The 20,397-nt window shown below is 37.4% G+C and overlaps 1 non-coding gene across 1 annotated transcript; it reads left to right on the top strand.

Moving 5' to 3' along the window:
• The first annotated feature begins 10,647 nt into the window (after positions 1-10,647).
• Positions 10,648-10,721, top strand: TRNAT-AGU (transfer RNA threonine (anticodon AGU)). The gene has a single exon. It is a non-coding gene; the product is annotated as a tRNA-Thr (tRNA).
• Positions 10,722-20,397: the final 9,676 nt, after the last annotated feature.

Genomic DNA, 20,397 nt, shown 5'->3' on the forward strand with positions numbered 1-20,397 from the left:
CAAGTTCTTGTGTCTTAGTAATACCCGGATGTCCAGAAAGTGCTGAATCATGTAAAGTCTGAAGCACCATTTCACGGAGAGATTCTGGTACATAAATTTGGTGATCATGGTAGTACAACCCGTCATCTTGAAGTTGAAGTTCTGTTTTTGGTATATTGGAATCAGTTAACTGTTTAGCAGAAAATAATTGTTGTTGATCAAAAGTGAGACCTAGAAAATGGTCTAAAGAGATGATTGTTCCCTCTTTGTTTGAATCATGAGTAATGTCAAACTGACGGGAGAGAGCGTCTGCCTTACGATTTTTAGAGGCCGGTCTGTATGTTATGAGGAAGTTGAACCTATTGAAGAAGAGATTCCATCGAACCTGTCTTGATGTTAAAGTCCTGTTGGTTTTAAGGTACTGCAGGTTCCTATGATCTGTATAAATCAATATAGGGTTTGAAGTGGCCTCAAGAAGATGCCTCCAATGTTCCATAGAACTTTTAATAGCGAGAAGTTCTTTTTCTCCTATTGGATAATTTTCTTCAGCCGATGTCAAGGTTCGTGAGTAATAAGCTACTGGATGTAACGGTTTTCCCAAACTCTCTCTTTGTGAGAGAATAGCTCCAATTGCTACATTCGAGGCATCTACCTCTAGGATGTATTGAAGTTTTGGGTTTGGGAAGTGCAAGATGGGTGCACTAGTGAAAGATTTCTTTAATTTATCGAAGACTGTTTGTGCTTCAATTCCCCACTGAAAGGGTGTATTCTTCTTTGTAAGATTTGTTAAAGGTTTTGTTATATGTGCAAAGTTTCGTATAAATTTCCGATAAAAATTAGCAAAGCCCATGAATCTCTGGACTTGTTTCTTGTTAGTGGGTCTCGGCCAACGTAAGATCGCTGAGATCTTATCCTCTTCCATGTTTATTCCTTCAGAACTAATAGTGTAACCTAAAAAAGTTATCTTGTTAGTGTGGAATTCACATTTTTCAAGTTTTACATAAAGGTGGTTTTCACGTAACCTGGTAAGAACCACTTTTACATGTTGAATATGTTCATCGAAAGACTTAGAGTAGATAAGAATGTCATCCAAATAAATCACTATAAATATATCGAGTAAATCTTTAAAAATATCATTTATCAGATACTGGAAAGTCGCAGGGGCGTTACATAGCCCGAAGGGCATGACCGTATATTCGTATAACCCATATCGGGTTCGGAAGGCTGTCAGCCATTCATGCCCTGATTTAATTCAAACTAAATTATAAGCACCCCTTAGGTCCAGTTTTGTGAAAAATTTCGCACCTTGTAACCTTTCTATCAGGTCAGGTATTAGAGGTAGAGGGTATCGGTTTTTAACGGTGCGCTTATTCAGTTCGCGATAATCAACAATAGGTCTTAAGCTATGATCTTTATTCCGAACAAAGAATATCCCTGCTCCTGCAGGAGAAGTAGAAGGTTTAATAAACCCTTTTTTTAAATTCTCCTCCAAATATGTTTTCAAGAATTCTAATTCTGAATCTGATAAAGGGAAAATATGCCCATATGGGATGTCCACTCCAGGTAGTAGATCAATTGGACAATCATATTTTCTATGAGGAGGCAAGTTTTCTGCCTCCTTTTTGTCAAAAACATCAGAGAATGTCTGATATTGTGGGGGTATAGAAGGTGTGTCTGTTAGAAGAACATGAGAGTGGAAACAAGTCTTTTTACAATAATCTGAAGAGAACTCAATTGTAGAATTTGACCAAATAATGTTGGGGTCATGTAAGGATAACCAGGTAATACCAAGTATTACAGGATAAAGAGGTGATGGAATAACATCAAATGTTATATATTCCGTGTGGTTCTGTTTAGAAATAACTCTTAGTGGAATAGTTTGGTATTGAATAGGACCTGAGGAAATAGACTTTCCATCAATAAAACGTAACACAGTGGGGTTTGCTTTTTTAATTAATGGAATTTTATTTTGATTAACAAAATCTACATCAATATAATTCAAACTAGCCCCAGAATCAAGGATAGCCTGGGTTTGTAGTGCATGTTGGTCCCACTGTAAAAGAATAAATAGTAGACAGTGAGATGAGAGTTTACTATATGTTGATAAACAATTAGCAGTAGTTGTTTGCTTACCCTTCCTTGTGCGCAATTGAGGGCAGTCTTTAACTGTGTGATCTGGCGCTCCGCAGTACATACACAGGTTGTTACTGCGTCTTCTTAGTTTCTCCTGTTGGTTCAGGGGTCCTCTAATAAATCCTAGATCCATTGGCTCAGGTGGATCTTTATTGGTAACTTTCATGCTATGTTCTGAATAACTTGGAGTGTATGTTTTTTTTATTGAGTGATCTGACTGATACCTCTCAACTCTCCTTTCTCTAATTCTTCTATCAAGAACTATGCAGAGGTTAATTAAGTCTTCAAGAGATTCAGGTAGCTGAACTCTCGCTAGTTCATCTTTTAGAGCATCAGACAACCCTAACCGGAATTGATTTCTAAGCGACAGGTCATTCCAGAGTGTATCCTTTGACCATTTTTTAAAGTCAGTAACATATTCTTCCACCTGTCGTTTATTTTGTCTCAATGACCTCATAGTGTTTTCTGCTGTGAGTTGTTTATTTGGGTCGTCATATAATTGACTCATAGCTTTGAAGAAATTTTCTAAAGAATACAAGATAGGGTCATCAGTCTCAAAGAATGTGTTAGCCCAGCTACGGGGCTCTCCTCTCAAATAGGAAATTGTAGTTAACACCGTAGAGTGATCATTAGGATATGATCTTGGTTTTAATGCATAATACAAAAGGCAAGCATTTTTAAATTCTCTGTATTGCCTTCTATCACCAGAGAATTTCTCTGGAGGACTGGGTTGTGGATCTGATGCTAAATTTGAGGAGCTCAAAGATTGTAATTTTTCATTTATATACAATTTTAAGTTTGTATTTTCCTGGTGTAGACTATTGTAACCTTGTGTGAGTGTCTCTACTCTTTCTGTGAGGACCTGAACATGTTTAACTAGGTCTGCTGGATCCATGTTGAGGCTTGTTATTTCTATCATATGCGCCCTGTGAAAGATAGTTAACTTAATGAATATAAGGATCACAATTGCAGATCTCATTCCTAACATAAAATATGTATGTCTGTAATAACTCCTGCAGGTTGGCGGAGACTGAACATATATGTTACTTAATATTTCGCAGAAGATTTACAATTTGTTCTATGGCACCTGATATGCATCTGTATATAACCTCATATACAAATGGTTAATCTTGCCAATAACTCATATGAGGATAAAATAAGACATATGTATATATGACAAGTGTAATTAAGTAAGGACAAAAATAAGGCAACTAGCATATAAAACTTTTAAGAGCATATACAGAAACTGAGATGGAGAAGTAGTAGTAGAACGAAGTAAAGTTAAATCATCATATGTTCAGACAGACTGTGGCATACATAATTAGGGTGGTGTAGGTATGGTGAATCGATATGCACAATTTCACAAACAATGTCATAAATATAGCATATGTACATAAAGGCTCTTTAAAGATCAAACCTGCTCGAATTTAAAGATTGGAGTAGAGAGAGCGGGCAGTAGCGGCTGCAGCCGAAGTGAAACTGTTGGCTTGTGACGTCACCGCAACTAAGCCGGAAGTAGCTAGGCGTTGGAGCAGCGGATGAGAAGGCAGTCAGAGTAACCAACGAATCAGTTCAGTATTACTCCCAAAGGAGGGGCTTGACACGGAGCTCAATGGAGACAGGATAACAAGCAAGGATGTAAGTTGTAAGGTGAGCTTTATAGCAGAAGCGATGATCCAATTACAGGTGTGAAGGGATTAGCATTTGATAGAGTAAAGGTGATACCAACTGTAATATGACAGCAACATAGTATTAATCACTGAGTCAGAGAAACTTCTATGACTAAGTACTAAGCATTAAATTTTCATACCATCAAATTAATAATTTGAATTCCTGATGAAAAAAATGAATGTTAAGATATAAGGTCTGGCCTTAATGGAAGTAACCAAGATTGGCAACTGAACATCCGAACAAGAACCATATACCAAAACCTGTGTGGCCATGCTGGAGCCCCCAGTCACACCAAAGATTGCTCTCTGATGATTTAGAAAATCACTCTAAAAAGAAGAACCAGAGATGAAAAAATATAGGCAGATTGATAATTCCAAGGAAGTGTTAATGCATACACTACTTTCGCCTGAGGATCCCAGGACCTGAATAGGCCCCTGGGAAGTTCCTTATTTAGATGAGATGCCATCAGATCTAATTCTAGAAGCCCTCACATCTGAAAAATTGAAAAACATATCTGGGTAAAGAGACCATTCTCCCAAATGTAAAGCTTGATTAACAGAGATAATCCACTTCCCAATTGTCTATACCTGGGAAAAAGACCACAGAAATGAGATAGTAGCTGGATTTAGCCCAAGCAAATATCCAAGATACTTCTGTCACAGCCTAAAGACTGATAGTCCCACCCTGATGATTGACATACGCCACAGTTGTGACATTGTCTGTCTGAAGAAACGTCTCTTCTTCAAAAACAAACCAAACTGAAGAACTCTGAGAATGCACAGAGTTCCAAAATATCAAATGGTAATCTCGCCTCCTGAGATTTCCAAACCCCTTGTGCTGACAGAGATCCTCAGACAGCCTCCCAACCTAAAAGACTCGCATCTGTAGAGATCATGGTCCAGGTTGAAAGAACCGAAGAGACCTGTAGAACTAAATGATGGTGATCTTAACCACCGAATCAAAGATAGTTAAACATTAGGATTCAAAGATATAAAAAGTGATATCCTAGAATCCCTGCACCATTATTCAGCATAAAAAACTGGAAAGGTTTCCTATGAAATGAGCAAAGGGAATCGAATCCAATGCTGCAGCCATGAAACCTAAAATCTTCCATGCATATATAGCAACTTGAAGGAAATAATGGAGACTGAAGGTTCCGACAAACGGAACCCAATAAACTAGTTACTTGTCTGTTAGAGACAAAAACATTGACCAATCTATCTGGAAAACCTAAAAAAGGTGACCCTTGTGTGAGGAATCAAGGAGCTTTTGATAAAAAGATCCTCTAACTATGTTTTGAAGAAACAACAAAGTTGAATCGTATGAGATTCTGCAGAACGAAAAGACTGAGCCAGTACCGCGATACCGTCCAAATAAGGAACACTAAGAACCTTGAAAAGATTCTTAGAGCTGTCGCTAGACCAGAAGGAAAGGCAACAAATTGGTAATGCTTGTCAAAAAAAGAGAATCTCAGAATATAAAAAATAATCTGAATGAAAACAGAAAATGAAGATATGCATCTTTTGTATCTATCATAAACAAATAATGCCATCACTGACCAAAAAGGCAGAATAGACCATATAAACACCATTCTTAAAGATGGTATACTTATATGACAGTTCAAAAAAAGATTTTCTATCTTTGGAACAATGAATAGTCTTGAATAAAAAACCAAAACCCAGTTCCTAAAATGAAACTGGAATAAATACCCCAGAAAACTCCAGGTCTGAGCAGCGCTTGAGCCCCAACGGGTGACCAGCCGCACTTCACCAGTACCCAAAACATATAGGTCTGAAACACACTTCAGGAAAGTGTTAGTTTTACTGGAATAGCTGGAATATGATAGAGAAAAAAGACTTCTCACAGACGGTTTTACTCTGAAACCTATTCTGTACCCAAAGTCTAAGAAGTTTGGACTGAATAGAACCAAATAAATTTCAAAAAAGTCTTAACCTGCCCCTTACCAGTCAAGCTGGAATAAGAACCGCACCTACATGCAAATTTGGGGAGCTGACTTTGAACTTTTAAAAGGCTTAATTGAATGAGGAAAAAACTTCCAATTATAAACATATTACTTGGGAAAGAATTCAGGATTCCGTTCCTTAGTAAGAACAGAAAACTAATATAAGCTTAAAGTTTTAGTCTTAGAACTCAATCTTGAAGCCCAGAGTAACAGTTAAAGAATTGAATCCAATTATGAACCAAATAATTGATTATCTTGGAAAAAAAGAAATATGGATTTTAGAAATCAAAATTGAAATCACAAAGTTCTTCTAGCTAAAATAGCTAAAGACATAGATTAAACCTCATTTGCGAAAATATTTAATAAAATGACAACACAAATGAAATTATTAGCATGTTAATCAAGTTAAAGGATCAGTCAACACACTGGACTTGCACAATCAACAAATGCAAGATAACAAGACAATGCAATAGCACTTAGTCTGAACTTCAAATAAGTAGTAGATTGTGTCCTTTTAACAATGCTAAACAAATCATAATCTGATACTTGATCTTAAAGTATCCAACCAGAAAGATGAAGCAATTGCAACATCAGCAAAATAAATTACAGGTCTAAGAAAAGTACCTGAAAATAATTTTCCTTAAATAAGATACGACCATCTGAAGGAAAAAAATAAATACTATTTGCTATAAGAATAATAGTATATTTAGCAGGAGTAGAGATAACCCCATTAACTTGGGGAATCTTTCCTCAAAACTGAAAACTAACTGCCAGCAAAGAATACAATTTAAAAACCTTAAAGAAGGACTAAAAGAAAATTCTCAGCCTATTCCATTCCCTAGTATCAGGAACTGGAAAAAAAACCTCTGAAGAAACCACAGAAGATAAATAAGCTAGTTCTTAAAATCAAAAGAACTAGTTACTTCAATATCCAAAATAATCAACACCTTTTGAACAAAGAACAAATGTACTCTATTAAAAAATAAAAAAGTAGATTTGTTAGTGTCAATATCTGATGAAGAAAAATTCTGAATGAGAAAAAACACCATCAGAGAAGCATAATTCATTATGTTGTTGGTCATTTTAAACTTCATCAACTAAAAAAGAAGTTTGAAAAAGACCTCAAAATTTATTAGAAGGCGGGATGTCAGACAAAGCCTTTAAAATAGAATCAGAAAAATATTCTTATAAATTTCTAAGTATATCTTGTACATAAGATATAAAAAGAATAGCAATATATTAAGCATAAATACTAATGGATTCTGCATGTAAAAGTTTATCATGATAACTTATTACAAACCATAGCTAAAGATAAACATTCATAACATTAAAATAAATTAACTTAGCTTTGGTAGGACTGATATCAGTCAACAGGAATCCCTCAGCATTTCTTGATACAGGAACAGTGTATTGAATATCTTGCAATATGTAATAGAAAAAAACAACATATAAAGCAAAATTATCAAATTCCTTAAATGACAGTTTCAGGAATGGGAAAAAATGCAAAATAAACAAGCCTCTAACAACCAGAAGCAACAAAAAAGTGAGACTTAAATAATGTGAGAAAAAAGTGGAACAAGTATGACGCCCACATTTTTGGCGCCAAGTATGACGCCCACAGTATTGGCGCTAAGTACAACGCCCATATTTTTTGGCGCCAAGTATGACGCCACATCCTCTAACGCTGAAACCGACGCCCACATTTTTTGGCGCAAAAAAACGTCTGAATACACATGCGTCAAAAAAATGACGTAACTACAAACAACATCCGCCGTCAACTACGATGGCGGAAATGACAAAATCTTGCACCAAAAAAGTTTGCGCCAAGAATGACGCAATAAAATGGAGCATTTTCTGCCCCCGCGAGCCTAACAGCCCGCAGGAAAAAATAGTCAATTGAAAATTTTCAAGGTAAGAAAAAAATATTTATTCATATGCATTATCCCAAATAATGAAACTGACAGTCTGAATGAAGGAATACTGATTATCCTGAATCATGGCAAATATAAGTTTAAAGACATATATTTAGAACTTTACATATAAAGTGCCCAACCATAGCTTAGAGTGTCACAAAAAATAAGACTTACCCCAGGACACTCATCTACATATAGTAGATAGCCAAACCAGTACTGAAACGAGAATCAGTAGAGGTAATGGTATATAAGAGTATATCATCGATCTGAAAAAGGAGGTAGGAGAAGAAATCTCTACGACCGATAACAGAGAACCTATGAAATAGATCCCCTAGAGGAAGACCATTGTATTCAAATAGGCAATACTCTCTTCACATCCCTCTGACATTCACTGCACTCTGAAAGGAAAACCGGGCTCCAGCCTGCTGCAAAGCGCATATCAAAGTAGAATCTAGCACAAACTTACTTCAACACCTCCATGGGAGGCAAAGTTTGTAAAACTGAATTGTGGGTGTGGTGAGGGGTGTATTTATAGGCATTTAAGGTTTGGGAAATGTTGCCCCTCCTGGTAGGAATGTATATCCCATACGTCACTAGCTCATGGACTCTTGCTAATTACATGAAAGAAATATTACCTGCAAATTTTACAGAAAATTCAATCCATCTGATTTATTATTTATTTGTAAAATATAGTTCAAAGCAAATCCACTAACCTACAAATCTTTATTGAAGAAAATATCACATGCTAATTTTATAAAAAATCCAAAAAATCTCATATATTCTTCATTTGTAAAACTCGACAAACGTACCAAAGCCCAGAACACACAAAAAACCTCCAATGCATTATTATTTAGATGTCTAAAACAACTCCTACAAAAACCATCCGGATGTAATTGAATGACAGGTGCTGTGGCTTAGTTGGCTAAAGTGCCTGTCTTGTAAAGAAAAAGTATAAAGGTCTCTAAAATGCATTGAAGGATAATTAAAATGTGTGTTAAATTACATGATAATATAAGTTGTTTATTGGATGTTAAAATGTAAATGGTATAGAATGTGCTTTTCTCTTAATATTTCAGGCCATGTCAGCCTCTGAGACCAAAAAAAAACACATGGTACTACAAGGCGCTGTGGCTTAGTTGGTTAAAGCGCCTGTCTAGTAAACAGGAGATCCTGAGTTTGAAACTCAGCAGTGCCTTCCTTTTTAAAAAAAGCATTATATGATAAAAAGATTTTTTAAAATGCATAAAAGGTCTATCAGGACATGAATAGTGATAAGAGTAACAAATTGGGATAAGATAGTTGCTGTATGCATACGTACTTTAAAAAAATAAAAGTAAAATCCTTCTTCAGTGATTAAATGAATATCATAACATTAGTCAAAGGATAATGGTTAGTATATTGTAATTACAACACATTTCTACAACTTTAAAGACTTACCTTTCAAAATTTACATGTAGATAGTTCAACTTATTCTTCCTAGTTCGATAGTAATACCGAATCATGTCTTTTATCAATATTCTGGGCAAATATAAAAGAATAATAATAATTGGAAGATTCCCATATGTTTCTTCTTCATATATTAGATAAACTTTCAAAACATAGATGAAATGATTTGAAACTAAGATTATATTATTGTTTGTTTACAGCTTTTTAAGTCAATGGTAGAGGTCTACAAATTTCACAATCATCTGACCCACTTCGATAGATGTTACTCAAGCATATTTTGATAAAAGTTGAATCATTATTGCTATGAGTACTCACTGGAATAGGAAGATTTTTTAAAGTTTGAGATTTTAATGTATAAACATCATGAATTGCGCAGAGTAAAATTTTAATTTAATATTTTAATGTATGCAGTAAACAACATCAAATCTTCTTAAAAAGCCTATTTGAATCCAGTTGACAGCATTTTTCCTATTGCTTTTTTTTCTTTAAATGTATAAGATTTCACCCTAAGCCTTCCAAAATTTTACTTCTGAAAGTAGAAGAAAAAAAAAGCTGCTCACTTTTTCTCAGAAATTATAATATAAAAATACATTTCTACTGATCAATAGTGTCTAGAAATAAAAACTTTTAGATGAGGCTGAACACAAAAAGCATGGCGCGAAGCGAAGCCACTAACGATCAAATCTCTTTCAGCAAAAAAAATATTACCTGCAAATTTTACAGAAAATTCAATCCATCTGATTTATCATTTATTTGTAAAATATAGTTTAAAGCAAATCCACTAACCTACAAATCTTTATTGAAGAAAATATCACATGCTAATTTTATAAAAAATACAAAAAATCTCATATATTGTGTTCATTTGTAAAACTCGACAAACGTACAAAAGCCCAGAACACAGAAAAAAACTCCAATGCATTATTATTTAGATGTCTAAAACAACTCCTACAAAAACCATCCGGATGTCACTGAATGTCAGGCGATGTGGCTTAGTTGGTTAAAGCGCCTGTCTTGTAAACAGGAGATCCTGAGTTCGAATCTCAATAATGCCTTCTCTAAATCTGTCATATTTAATTGATATAATAAAAGTATAAATGTCTATAAAATACAGTGAAGGATAATTAAAATGTGTGTTAAATTACATGATAATATACGTTGTTTATTGGATGTTAAAATGTAAATGGCATAGAATGTGTCTTTTTTCTTAATATTTCGGGCCATGTCAGCCTCTGAGACCAAAAAAAACACCTGGTACTACAAGGCGCTGTGGCTTAGTTGGTTAAAGCGCCTGTCTAGTAAACAGGAGATACTGAGTTCGAATCTCAGCAGTGCTCTCTGTATGTCTGTCATATTTAATCTATATAAAATAAAGTTTAAAGGTCTCTAAAATGCAATGAAGGATAATTAAAATGTGTGTTAAATTACATGATAATATAAGTTGTTGATTGGATGTTAAAATGTAAATGACATAGAAAGTGTTTTTTCTCTTATTGTTACACGCTATATCAGCCTCTGAGAGAAAAAAAACTACTGTTACTAGAAGGCGCTGTGGCTTAGTTGGTTAAAGCGCCTGTCTAGTAAACAGGAGATCCTGAGTTCGAATCTCAGCAGTGCCTTTCCTTTTTATGCTGCCTATTCTGGTGTATAGTTTAGTGATAGTGTTGTGTTTCTTTAGGTGAGGAAATTGCTTTAGATAATTATTTTTTTGTACACGTCATAGAATAAACATCATACTCTTAAGTGCTCTGAATTGTTTAATGTCAGCACTAAGGGTAAAAGAGCATTATACAACAGTTTTAGACCTCTTATTTCAAGAATGATCTCTCTGTGGACAGAGATTCCATGTTAACACATTTTCTAGACTTGCTTTTCTTCACTACCCTGAGATCTTTGAAACCTAGGTTTTTATTATAGTCTGATTGGTTAAGCATAGAGTACGACAGAGTCTGTTTCCACAAATTGTATTTTTTGGTCTGAATATAATTACAGAAAGCTGCTGTATACAGTATCTTTGGACTACAAGACTGAAAACCTTATTATTTTTTTTAAGTGGAATGTGTGTTAGAGACAACTTTGAAAAAGTTCACACACAAAAATAAAAAACACATATAAAATGGCATCTACTGCTCGTTGGTCTAGGGCAGTGGTCAACAACAATTATTTTTTTTAAGTGGAATGTGTGTTAGAGACCACTTTGAAAAAGTTCACACACAAAAATAAAAAACACATATAAAATGGCATCTACTGCTCGTTGGTCTAGGGCAGTGGTCAACAACCTTCGGCTCCCAGATGTTTTGTAACTACATTTCCCATGATGCTCAGATAGCCTAAAGAGTGTCTCAGCATCGTGAGAAATGTAGTTACAAAACATCTGTGAGCTGAAGGTTGCTGACCCCTGGTCTAGGGGTATGATTCTCGCTTACGGTGCAAGAGGTCCTGGGTTCAATCCTGGATGAGTCCAACCTTTCTGTAAAAAGAAAACCATAGAACTATTTCCTTTAAATAAAACCAAAGAACTATTTCCTTTAAATAGAATCATCCTTAAGAGTTAAGTTCACACAAAAAAATAAAAAAAAAACATATAACATGGCATCTAAGGCTCGTTGGTCTAGGGGTATGATTCTCACTTCGGGTGCGAGAGGTTCCAGATTCAAATCCCGGATGAGCCCAAATACTCTTCACCATGTACAGAGTGTGTTCTTTCTAACATACATTAGATCTACTGAAAGAATATCAAAATGCTTGCCAGCAAATCAAGGATGACCTACTGGCTCGTTGGTTTAGTGGTATGGCTTTGCTTTGGGTGCAAGAGTTCCCTGGTTCAAATCCCTGACGAGCCCTTGATTTAAATACTCTTCACCTTTTACAGAGTGTTGGTCTAAAATCGATAGTACTCCCAGGAAAGAAGACAAAACTGATGTGGCTCAAAAACTTAGGACAAATCTTTGACCAATTATGAAATCATGTTTTTGGAAAATATAGACTAATAGAGACTTCTAAGATTTATTCTGAGAAACTCGTACCTACTGGACAAACAATTTAATCAACAAAATCAAAGAACCAACACAGAAATCATCCCAAAACATGAGCTTGCTCCACAGAACATTTTTCATACATGTTGTTCATTAATAATAGAATTTATGAACCCAGGGATTGAAGGAGATGGAAAAAAATTCTCTATGCTGCCTATTCTGTTGTATATTTTAGTGATAGTGTTGTGTTTCTTTAGGTGAGGAAATTGCTTTAGACAATTATTTTTTGTACACGTCATAGAATAAACATCATTAGTGATGTCCCGAACTGTTCGCCCACGAACAGTTCACCGCAAACTTAGCTTGTTCGCGTTCGCAGCTACGGGCGAACATATGCGATGTTCGATCCACCCCCTATGTGTCATCATTGAGGATACTTTGACCCTGTATGTCACAGCCGTCTGACACATTAGAGCCAATCAGCATCAGACACTCCCTCACAGACCCTCCCAGATTTTTGGCAGCAGCCATTTTAGACTCATTACGATCTTGCTTTGTTAGAGAGAGGATTTTTTGTGTTTCTTCTGCTGATATTATAGGGAAATAGATAGCTAGGCTAGTGTATTTAGTGTCCACTACAGTCCTGAAGGACTCATCTCATCTCTGCTGCAAGGACAGCACCCCAAAAAGCCCTTTTTAGGGCTATAACTTCAGTCATTTTTTTTTTCCTTTGTATTTTTATTTGCATTTGCCTGGCTTTCAGACTGTGTGTGAGGCTCACAGCATATGCTGTTATTAGTGCCACCACTGATATCTGCCTAACAACATTAGTTTAAATTTAACCAACAAAAAATTGAAATTATTTTGCTAGTGTAATTTATTTTCAATTTCTATCAGGCCTGTGACTGTGTCTCAGGCTCACACAGTATATACTCTGGTTCATTGCTCTGTGCCAGTCACCACTCATATCCACTTATAACATTATTTTAAATAAAAAAAAAAACTTTTAAATCATTTTGCTAGTGTAATCTAATTTCATTTTCTATCAGGCCTGTGTGTTTTGCTGACTTACAGAGCATACTGTGTTTAATTGCTGCCCTTCGTAGTCTATCAGCCATGACTCATATGTGTTTAACCTTTTTTTAAATTCCCCAAAAAAATACTTTAAATCATTTTGCTAGTGTAATCTAATTTTATTTTCTATCAGGCCTGTGTGTATCTGACTTACAGAGCCTACTGTGGTTAATTGCTGCCTTACCAAGGCTAGCAGCCACGACTCATATGTGCTTAACCTTTTTCTTTAAATTAAAAAAATAATCTTTAAATCATTTTGCTAGTGTAATCTAATTTTATTTTCTATCAGGCCTGTGTGTATCTGACTTACAGAGCATACTGTTGTTAATTGCTGCCCTACGTAGAAGCCAGCCAGTGCCACCACTCATATCTGCTTAACATTATTTTAAATTTAAAAGAAAAACTTTTAAATTATTTTGCTAGTGTAATCTAATTTAATTTTCTATCAGGCCTGTGTGTTTCTCACTTACACAGCATACTGTGATAAATTGCTGCCCTACCTACCAGCCACAACTTATATCTGCTTTACATTATTTTAAAGTTAAAAAAAATTTTTACATCATTTTGCTAGTGTAATTTAATTTCTTTTTCCATCAGGCCTGTGTGTTTCTGGCCCACATCATATAGTGTAACACAGATTACATTTTTTTTTTCCACCACTTATATCTGGTGTAACAACATTAGTGTAAATTATATGTAAACATTTTTTAACATCAGTCCTCTTCTAGAGTTATTAAATTTTAGTTGCCAGGCCAGCCAGGCTGCCATTAGTGCCAGCCTGTGTGTCAGGCTGCCAGCATATACTGTGACTACTTCCATCCTCAGTGCCAGTCCACGACTCCTATCTGTTGTATCATAACATTAAATTTTGTAAAAAAAAACTTTTACATCACTCTTCGAGTGTTATTTAATATTAGTTCACAGGCCAGCCTGCCACCACTAGTGCCAGCCTGTGTGTCAGGCTGCCAGCACATACTGTGCCTAGTTCTATCCTGAGTGCCATTACTCCTATCTGTTGTAACATTTTTGTAACTTTTTAAAAAACAAGCTGTTACATCATTCTGCTATTGTTATTTAATTGCAGTTGCCTGCCTGCCAGCGTGTGTGCCAGGCCCACTTATCAACTAGTTACACCAATCATATTTGTTGTAACAGTATTGTTAATATTTAAAATAAAAAATTGCTAGATTGTGAATCATCAACTTGCTCGTGTCATTGAATTGCAGTTTCCTCCTGCCTGCCAGCGTGTGTGCCAGGCCCACTAGCCAACTAGTGCCACCAATCATATTTTTTGTAACAGTATTGAAAAAGTTTTAAATCATAACATTGTTTACTGTGAATCTTCAGTCTCCTAGTGCCATTGAATTGCAGTTTCATCCTGCCTGCCAGCCTGTTTGCCACGCCCACTTGCCAACTAGTTACACCTATTTGTTGTAACAGTATTGTTAATATTTAAAATTAAAAATTGTTAGATTTTGAATCATCAGTTTACTAGTGCCATTGAATAGCAGTTTCCTCCTGCCTACCAGCATGTGTGCCAGGCCCACTAGCCAACTAGTGCCACCAATCATATTTGTTGTAACATTATTGAAAATTTTTTAAATCATAACTTTTTTGACTGTGAATCTTCAGTCTCCTAGTGCCATTGAATTGCAGTTTCCTCCTGCCTGCCAGCGTGTGTGCCAGGCCCACTTGCCAACTAGTTACACCAATCATATTTGTTGTAACAGTATTGTTAATATTTAAAATAAAAAAATGTTAGATTGTGAATCATCAGTTTGCTAGTGCCATTGAATTGCAGTTTCCTCCTACCTGCCAGCGTGTGTGCCAGGCCCACTATCCAACTAGTACCACCAATCATATTTTTTGTAACAGTATTGAATTTTTTTTAAATCATAACTTTTTTGACTGTGAATCTTCAGTCTCCTAGTGCCATTGAATTGCAGTTTCCTCCTGCCTGCCAGCCTGTGTGCCAGGCTGACTTGCCAACTAGTTACACCAATCATAATTGTTGTAACAGTATTGTTAATATTTAAAATTAAAAATTGTTAGATTGTGAATCATCAGTTTGCTCTTGCCATTGAATTGCACTTTCCTTCTGCCTGCCACCGTGTGTGCCAGGCCCACTAGCCACTAGAGCCACCAATCATATTTCTTGTAACAGTATAGAATTTTTTTAAATCATAACTTTTTTGACTGTGAATCTTCAGTCTCCTAGTGCCATTGAACTGCAGTTTGATCCTGCCTGCCAGCCTGTGTGCCAGGCCCACTTGCCAACTAGTTACACCAATCATAGTTGTTGTAACAGTATTGTTAATATTTAAAATTAAAAATTGTTAGATTGTGAATCATCAGTTTGCTCGTGCCATTGAATTGCACTTTCCTCCTGCCTGCCAGCCTGTGTACCAGGCCCACTAGCCAATTAGTGCCACCAATCATATTTCTTGTAACAGTATTGAAAAAATTGTAAATCATCACTTTTTTGACTGTGAATCTTCATTCTCCTAGTGCCATTGAATTGCAGTTTCCTCCTGCCTGCCAGCCTGTGTGCCAGGCCGACTTGCCAACTAGTTACACCAATCATAATTGTTGTAACAGTATTGTTAATATTTAAAATTAAAAATTGTTAGATTGTGAATCATCAGTTTGCTCGTGCCATTGAATTGCAGTTTCCTCCTGCCTGCCAGCCTGTGTACCAGGCCCACTAGCCAATTAGTGTCACCAATCATATTTCTTGTAATAGTATTGAAAAAATTGTAAATCATAGCTTTTTTTGACTGTGAATCTTCAGTCTCCTAGTGCCATTGAATTGCAGTTTCCTCCTGCCTGCCAGCCTGTGTGCCAGGCCCACTTGCCAACTAATTAGACCAATCATAATTGTTGTAACAGTATTGTTAATATTTAAAATTAAAAATTGTTAGATTGTGAATCATCAGTTTGCTCGTGCCATTGAATTGCAGTTTCCTCCTGCCTGCCAGCGTGTGTGCCAGGCCCACTAGCCATTAGTGCCACCAATCATATTTCTTGTAACAGTATAGAAAAAAATTTAAATCATAATTTTTTTGACTGTGAATCTTCAGTCTCCTAGTGCCATTGAATTGCAGTTTCCTCCTGCCTGCCAGCCTGTGTGCCAGGGTCACTTGCCAACTAGTTACACCAATCATTATTGTTGTAACAGTATTGTTAATATTTAAAATAAAAAATTGTTAGATTGTGAATCATCAGTTTGCTCGTGCCATTGAATTGCACTTTCCTCCTGCCTGCCAGCCTGTGTGCCAGCCCACTAGCCAATTAGTGCCACCAACCATATTTCTTGTAACAGTATTGAAAAAATTGTAAATCATCACTTTTTTTACTGGGAATCTTCAGTCTCCTAGTGCATTTGAATTGCAGTTTCCTCCTGCCTGCCAGCCTGTGTGCCAGGCCGACTTGCCAACTAGTTACACCAATCATATTTGTTTTAACAGTATTGTTAATATTTAAAATAAAAAATTCTTAGATTGTGAATAATCAGTTTGCTCGTGCCATTGAATTGCAGTTTCCTCCTGCCTGACAGCATGTGTGCCAGGCCCACTAGCCAACTAGTGCCAACAATCATATTTCTTATAACTGCATTGAAAAAAATTTAAATCATAACTTTTTGGACTGTGAATCGTCAGTCTCCTAGTGCCATTGAATTGCAGTTTCCTCCTGCCTGCCAGCCTGTGTGCCAGGCCCACTTGCCAACTAGTTACACCAATCATATTTGTTGTAACAGTATTGTTAATATTTAAAATAAAAATTTCTTAGATTGTGAATCATCAGTTTGCTCATGCCATTGAATTGCAGATTCCTCCTGCCTGCCAGCATGTGTGCCAGGCTTCATATTTCTTATAACTGCATTGAAAAAAAATTAAATCATAACTTTTTGGACTGTGAATCGTCAGTCTCCTAGTGCCATTGAATTGCAGTTTCCTCCTGCCTGCCAGCCTGTGTGCCAGGCCCACTTGCCAACTAGTTACACCAATCATATTTGTTGTAACAGTATTGTTAATATTTAAAATTAAAAATTGTTAGATTGTGAATCATCAGTTTGCTCGTGCCATTGAATTGCACTTTCCTCCTGCCTGCCAGCCTGTGTGTCAGGCCCACTAGCCAATTAGTGCCACCAATCATACTTCTTGTAACAGTATTGAAAAAATTGTAAATCATCACTTTTTTTGACTGTGAATCTTCAGTCTCCTAGTGCCATTGAATTGCAGTTTCCTCCTGCCTGCCAGCCTGTGTGCCAGGCCGACTTGCCAACTAGTTATACCAATCATAGTTGTTGTAACAGTATTGTTAATATTTAAAATTAAAAATTGCTAGATTGTGAATCATCAGTTTGCTCGTGCCATTGAATTGCACTTTCCTCCTGCCTGCCAGCCTGTGTGCCAGCCCACTAGCCAATTAGTGCCACCAGTCATATTTCTTGTAACAGTATTGAAAAAATTGTAAATCATCACTTTTTTGACTGTGAATCTTCAGTCTACTAGTGCCATTGAATTGCAGTTTCCTCCTGCCTGCCAGCCTGTGTGCCAGGCCGACTTGCCAACTAGTTACACCAATCATATTTGTTGTAACAGTATTGTTAATATTTAAAATAAAAAATTATTAGATTGTGAATCATCAGTTTGCTCGTGCCATTGAATTGCAGTTTCCTCCTGCCTGCCAGTGTGTGTGCCAGGCCCACTAGCCAATTAGTGCCAACAATCATATTTCTTGTAACTGTATTGAAAAAAAATTAAATCATAACTTTTTGGACTGTGAATCTTCAGTCTCCTAGTGCCATTGAATTGCAGTTTCCTCCTGCCTGCCAGCCTGTGTGCCAGGCCCACTTGCCAACTAGTTACACCAATCATATTTGTTGTAACAGTATTGTTAATATTTAAAATTAAAAATTGTTAGATTGTGAATCATCAGTTTGTTCGTGCCATTGAATTGCAGTTTCCTCCTGCCTGCTACCGTGTGTGCCAGGCCCACTAGCCAACTAGTGCCAACAATCATATTTCTTGTAACAGTATTGAAAAAAATTTAAATCATAACTTTTTTGACTGTGAATCTTCAGTCTCCTAGTGCCATTGAATTGCAGTTTCCTCCTGCCTGCCAGCGTGTGTGCCAGGCCGACTTGCCAACTAGTTACACCAATCATATTTGTTGTAACGGTATTGTTAATATTTAAAATAAAAAATTCTTAGATTGTGAATCATCAGTTTCCTCCTGCCTGCCAGCATATGTGCCAGGCCCACTAGCCAACTAGTGCCAACAATCATATTTCTTGTAACAGTATTGAAAATTTTTTAAATCATAACTTTTTTGACTGTGAATCTTCAGTCTCCTAGTGCCATTGAATTGTAGTTGCCTGTCTGCCAGCCTGTGTGCCAGGCCCACTTGCCGTTTCCAACTAGTGCCACCAATCATATTTGTTCTAACAGTATTGTCAATTTTTTGTCAAAACAATTTTTGGACTAAGAAGCATGACTCAGCTAGTTTAATCTAATTGCAGTCGCATTACTCTCAGCGTGTGTGCCAGACAGGCCCATTTGCCAACTAGTGCCAACAATCATATTTGTTGTCACAGTACTTCTAATATTTAAAAAATAAACATTTTTGACTTTGAAACATCAGTCTTTTTTTGTTGTCAGTCTCACAGCGTATACTATGCACACTTGCCCAGTGCCACCACTCATAATTTGTGTAATTGTATTGTAAGTATCCGTTTTAAAAAAAATTACAGGCAGAAACAGGCCACCCCGCAGGTTCCGTCGTGGTCGAAGTGCTGTGATTCCTTTAGACCCTACAAATATGCACATTGTTCAGACGCCGGGTGCCAGAGGGGACGCGAAAAGTTCTGAGGAGGACCTAGTTGAATGGCTAACACAGGACACCCAATCTTCTACAGCTTCCGCTCCTAGTCCTCCTAACCTTGATGCATCATCTACGTCCAGCTGTGCTTTGGTCACGTCTCAAGTGACCAGTGCCACTTGCCCGCCTGTCGCCACCACCAACACTAGCACCACAGCCACTTCACTTGATCTGTCACAGGAGTTATTGACACATCAGTTGGAAGAAATGAGTGATGCGCAACCATCATTGACAGAGGATGTAGATAACAGTGATATGTCTCAGTCAGGCAGCATTACAGACATGGAGGTACGGTGTGATGATGATGATGTTGTACCCGCTGCTGCTTCCTTTCTTGATGTGTCAGATACAAGTGAAGCAGTTGATGATGATGTGTCAGTGGATGTCACGTGGGTGCCTGCTAGAAGAGAAGAAGAAGAGGGGGAAAGTTCAGATGGGGAGACAGAGAGGAGGAGGAGGAGACGAGTTGGAAGCAGGGGGAGGTCGTCGCAAGGAGCTAGTGGCACAGTCAGACAGCATGCATCGGCATCCGGGGTCAGCCAGACAGCACACTGACGCCCATCAACGCATGTTGTTGCCACCACCAGAATGCCGTCATTGCAGAGCTCAGCAGTGTGGCATTTTTTTTTGTGTCTGCCTCTGACAACAGTGATGCCATTTGCAACCTGTGCTAAAAGAAACTGAGTCGTTGGAAGTCCAACACCCACCTAGGTACAACTGCTTTGCGAAGGCACATGTTCTCACATCACATACACCGATGGGAAGAACACATGAGTAGAAGCAGCACACAAACTGAAAGCCGCCCTCCTCCTCCTGCTCCAGCATCTTCAGCCACGTCAACCATTGCTGTCCTCCTTGCCCCGTCTCAACCATTCTCCACTGAGTCTCTCTTACGTAGCAGTTCCTGGTCATCTGCCCACAGTCAGGTGTCTGTCAAGGACATATTTGAGCGTAAGACGTCTGACAAGCATGGAATGCGTGGCTCTGCAGAAGAGTTGGTGACACTGCCACGACTTGCAGGCAGGCCTGCTGCTACCTCCTCTACTCCTCCTACTCCATCCTCTTCCATAACCTCTTCCATAACCTCTTCCTCGGCTGAGTCCTCTTCTGCTTCTGCCTCTTGCTCCACATCAATGGCACCCCGCCAGCTCCCCAGGTACTATTCCACATCCCTGGTACGGTAGTGTCACGCTGTCTTGGGGTTGACTTGCCTGAAAGCGGAGAGTCACACCGCACCAGCACTCCTGACCGCCCTGAACGCACAGGTGGATCAGTGGCTGACTCCACACCAATTGGAGATTGGCAAGGTTGTTTCTGACAATGGAAGTAATTTGGTGGCGGCATTGAAATTGGGCATGGCACA

This window comes from Bombina bombina, chromosome 4, assembly GCF_027579735.1.
Source record: "Bombina bombina isolate aBomBom1 chromosome 4, aBomBom1.pri, whole genome shotgun sequence".
NCBI classification, from domain to species: Eukaryota; Metazoa; Chordata; class Amphibia; order Anura; family Bombinatoridae; genus Bombina; species Bombina bombina.